Here is a 5,511-nt window from a genome sequence, read left to right as displayed (position 1 = left end):
GACACGTTTCATTCCTCTTGTGCTGCTCGCTAGGCAGACTGTCAGAACTTGCCCTGTTTCACAGGGGAAGAGATCTGGTTTCCCTTAGTATGGGAGAAACTCATGTTGCAGAGGAAGGTGCTGGTTGCTTCTGTTGGGATAGTGCTGTTGCTGCAATCCTTTTCAAACCACACTGCAAGAGAAGTTGCTAAGCAGGAAGTGTCCCGCCAACTATTATCACTTTTACATACAGAGTATTGTTTGGTAACATTGTATATAAAATAGTCTATATAATAGAGGAAAATAAGGACATTTTGACTTTTTTACTTTTGGGAAAATAAAAAAATATATATTTTAGTTACATATACAAACAAAAATTCTACATTGTGTGAAAATTCTTTTATACCACAAATTATTTTTGTAATGTCTACTATGTTTCTGCAGGGAAAAGGGAGAAATGTCTGTGTACGCACAGCAAATAAATAAATATATATTAAAAAATATTTAAATTATGTGTGCACTACATCAACGTCTAGAGGATAGAACAAGTTTAGTCTGAAACCAGTTTGAAGAGCAAGTTTGGATGTACTTAGACGTGCTTTGAGGATAGCACCAAGTATAAGGTTAGGTTATCTTGCATGTCACATCCCTTCTGCTACAGATGCTTATTGCTTTTCTGTGACCATCTTCGGTTTAACCAGGAAGAGTTTTTTCATTATTCATGCGAGTATCCATGTGTGAGCAGTGTGTCCTTTGGCATATGCCATGATGCTGCAGTGAGTTGTGAAGTCAGGGTGTTAAGAATTTTCTTCAGACCAAATAGCCAGGCTGATCTCACTCGCTGCCGTATCCGTTTATAGCAGCTGCGTCTGCTGCATTGACAATATGATCTGTAAGGAGCTGTTGCCAGTAGAGTCCTGATAAAACCAATTCCTAGAAGTTCCTTCTCTCTGAAGTGACACAATTAATCAGGCTTCACCAGAACATGCAGATATGTGCTCTGTGTTCCCAAGGTCAGCTTTCACAGTCTTGGTCAAAGGCACTAAGGGGAAGAAGCACTGTCTTGTCCAAAGTCCTACTTTAAAAGAGAGCATTCCAAATGTGTGCAACAAATCCAAGATATTTCCAAAAGTATTAAAGAAGGCAAATTAAAATTATTCTTTTCACTTAAGCTAACTTTTCCCTTTGGACCAAAAATTCACTCTGGTCTTTTTGATTCCCTAAACCTTGACAGCACAGTGTCAGTAGGGTAAGAGTTACTGAAAAAAGCTTTAAACCAAACAGTACATAGTGCTGTCTTGAAGCCAGTTGGACAGTGTGCCTTTTGAAACCAGTGCTTAAATGATTCTGAGGAGGCTCCTGCAGTTGCTGAGTCCCATCTGTGTTCTTGGTGAATTCCTGGCCCCATGGAAGCCACGGGGAGACCCTTCCTGGAGCACATTCTAAACACACCTGGTCCCTTATGTGAGACTTCTTTTTTAAAACTCTATTTTGAGGGTGACGCTCGGTTCCCTGACTGAAGTAATAACCTCTTGAGTAAACAGTAATCCTTTTTGTTGGGACACTTCCACAGAAAGAGATCACACTTGTGTTATGTCTATCCAGCTGTTCTGAAATGTAATGCTATTCTGTTGTGCCTTTATTTTTCCATGTAAAAGCAACTGCTGTAAGTTTTCTTTTATTTTCTTTTTACTAGTTTTTTCTGTCTGAAAAAACACTTTTCATTGTCCAGCTGTTATTTCTGGATGCAGTCTGTGATCCAGGTATTTCAAGAACCAATTACCTCAAACCTCATGTTAAACAGTGTTGCTATCTGGATTCTCCTTGATACTACAATATTAAAACATACACAAACAGGAACCTTGCCATGTATGGGTGTTTATATATATGTATCATATGCCTATATATATATGATACATATATATGTAAATGAAAGTGATCCCCAAGGACTGAAGGAAAAAAACTTTTTGTTTTCCAACGTTGAAACCAAAAGGGCTTCCCAGAAGCTCTCTAATGGCATTGTGCTGGATATAGAGCAAGAAAGTGTTTTCTGAAAAGTGCTTCCTTTGTTAGACTTTTATTTCAGTATTTCAATGGGCAGATGATGTGATCAAAACACTACTTCTGCATTTTTTTTGCCTATTTTGAAGCAGAGGCCTCTTAATCTTTCCAGTTGTTAAAAAATCCCACGCCTCAGTGTGTAACATTTCTGTAAGGCTAGTATTGCAAAATTTTAGCATGTTCTGGGAAAACTCCATAGCTTTTGTTTTTTTTGTGAAAAGAAAGGTATTCTCCACACTATATTCAACTGTTTGATTGATGTGAGGAACTGAAGTTTAACCAGTAACCATCCCAGTCAATTAAAACATTAATTCATTAGTCACTAGGGTCTTTGCATGAGCACCCCTGTAAAAAACAAAACACACACACACACACAAAACAACCCCAAAACAACCCAAACCCAAATCCAACCATGGCAGAGGATGAGGAGGTTGGAGCATTTCCTAGCTCCTAAAGGTGGACTTGGCACCAGAGCAGTGTGTTGGGAAGACCTGGATCCTCTCTGGCCCTTTTTTCAACAGCCAGAATCTTGTAAGAAAAGCAGACCTTTTACTACTGACTTCTTAATGGTACTTTGCTGAAGAGAATTCTGTTCAGGATGTATTTCCTGGGGAGAAAAATAACCCAAAACAACCACCAAAAATTAGACTAGTCTTTTCATTAACATTTTACTGTATGTGTTCCCCTGTCAAATACCTGTTTTTTAAAAATATGTCCAGGTAGCTGATGCAACATTACAGTCTGTATTTTACTTGGACAAAATAGTAGATTTCCAATCCAAACAGTAATGAATTTGCTACTCCTGGTAATTAATGAAATTAATTAATTACTGGTAATTGATTGCTAATAACTTACTAGTAACAGAAGAAAATGGAATGTTTCTCTTTCCCCATTTTATTTCTGGGGCTAATGATGGTTTATGGTTATCTTTGGTAAAACATGTATAAAAGGACTAAAATCTCCCAGAAGGAGGCATTTTGCAATGCTGCTGGCCTTCCAATGGAATAACTGGTGCAAAAGTCCATCTGCTGGAGGATGAGAATTGAAGGAGGTGGTTACTGCAAACTAAGTAACATTCTTGGCTTCAGTTCTATGCCGTAAATCCGCACAATGCCATTGTCAATCTGCTCCAACTATCTTATGAATTCTGCATGATCCTCATGATAGAGTTGAAAGGCTGGTCTTTCACCTGTTAATATTTTCACATTTGTCCTTAAGTTTGACAAATTTTATACTGTAAAGTTGACTTAAGTACAGTTTGATGTCAATTCTTGTGGAAAGAGCTTTCTGCATGTAACCTTGGACACATACAGTTAAACAACACAGCATAGTACAAAACTCACAAGAAAATATTTTGGCACCAGCAGAAAGAAATCTCGCCCTACCCATTTGTCATTTCAAACCATCTTATTGTAAGTTTTACCAGCTACTTCTAAATTTGTGCTTTATTTAAAGAAATAAAATAAAAATCCTAAGACTTGTCTAGCGTAGTGAAATATGTGTATATCAGTTTTAGGATAAATAGCTAAGTCTTATTACGCTGTGTTACTTAACTTGTATATATAGAGTATACATAAGAGTTTGCAGTAACCTGTTTCTCCAGGATTTCCAGTTTGAATGGATTTAAACTCAAACTATGAGATTAAGTAAATGATGTAGAAGATTGCAGAATGAACCAAGTGTAAATTACAGGAAGCTCTATCAGATAGCGAAATAATTTTTAAAGAGTCTTTTGGTCCTTGGCTCAAATTCAATAAGTACTGTTTGTATACCAAGATATGTGAAATGTAAATGTTGTAGGTTATATTTCACTCTTGTAGCTATAAAAAAAATATAGAACAGAGATAGCTTGTACTACTGAGTTAACAAAAGTTATACTAAAGTATCCTGTTAAAGAAAAAAAGTATACAGAGAGTTAAGCTCGTTGCTGTAACCCCTTTTGGATTGAAGTGTGCTGATTTTTTATATATGTATATTATATATATATATTCTGCAGAAGTGTATATATATATAAAATGTATATATAAAATGGCCTAAAGCAGACATCCGTTGTATTGCAGTTATGAAATGAAGACATTTTTGAAAGAACATTGTATCATAGTTCATGAATTTGCAGTGGATCTTTGTTCCTTTTTACTGTGGTATTTTAGAAATGAGTCTCAAGTTTGAAATTAGATCTGCCAAGTTGGAGTTTTGCTGCTTCAGCTTTGCACTGGGTGTCCGAATAAACCAGTATGAATGTAGTATTTGCCCTGTGTGAAGCAGCCACACCCCAACAGATAGGAGGAAAAAACCTAGAAAGAACTATTTCAAGTTTATCTTTTTGTATATGAAAATAAACAGTAAATTACAAGTAATTGCTTCTCTTGTTGGTGCAATGTTAAAAATAATTGTTCTTTTATTGTCTTTGGCATCTAGCTGGAGTATTTAATTTTTTATAGAAGAATGTTTTGGTGTTTTAATGGTATCTCTTCTGTCCAAAATCCCTAACAAGGTCCCTGCAGAGGCATAGCTAAGACCTCTAATTCTACATATCATTTGCTAATTCCTCTAAAGGCAAGAGGGAATAAACTGAAATTGCTGCATCCTTTTAAAGGTGTTGCCTTTTGGAGCACTGTGATAACACTGCTTATTATTCCCAGCAAAGAATTATTCACACAGAGCATGCTGTGCATATTAAATGGTATCAATACAACATCCATCATAGCTGCAACTGCCAGTGATGGGGACATTAAGCTAAATCCTAGGATCTTGCAGTGTCTGCCATTCCTTTCCACCACCTTGAGCAGAGGAGCAAAGCAGACAATGAGGGACAGGGATCATCAGCTAAAGGGTTTCCACGTGATTTACAAAAGCTGGCCTGCTAAAACCTCAACAGTTAGCTGCTGGAAGTGAGGGTTTCACTGCTTAGAGCTGCTTTTAGAGCCAGGAGCCATGTGAAGCAGCACCCCACGAGCAGAGGTTCGTCAGTGACAGCACAACCAGGTCCTTGCCGAAGGTGGCTGGAGGTTTCCTTGGGTAAGGGAGGCTGCTGGCAGACTCACAGCATGCACAGGAGCTGTGGGGTCTGTTCCCAGTCAGAGAAAGAGCTTCGGCTGTCAGGGTGAGCATCGGATGAGGGGCTGAGATGCAGCTTCCATATGTCATGGGGTTTGGGTTGTTTTTTTCTCCCCCCGAGCACCAAACAAGATTCAGCAAGGCAGGGACCCTAGACCTGGAAAAAAAAAGATTTAAAAAAAAACAAACAAGAACAAACAAAAGCCTGTGTTCTCTGTACTTGTAGCAACACAGTGAGAGCTCTGTAGTCCCCACAACACGAGGCAAGAAGATGCTCTCAACCACTAGCTGAAGAAGCACGGCTGGACCCCTCAGGCCTGCGGCGAAGGCCCCTTTTCCCAGTAAAACATGTCTCTCACGTGTTTAACGGAGGCCACTATTGAACATTCACAGGCATCTGTGAGGAAAAATGAA

The sequence above is a fragment of the Chaetura pelagica genome, unplaced genomic scaffold (assembly GCF_000747805.2).
Source record: "Chaetura pelagica isolate M959 unplaced genomic scaffold, ChaPel_1.0 scaffold199, whole genome shotgun sequence".
NCBI lineage: Eukaryota > Metazoa > Chordata > Aves > Apodiformes > Apodidae > Chaetura > Chaetura pelagica.
Note: the sequence above shows the minus strand (reverse complement) of the source record.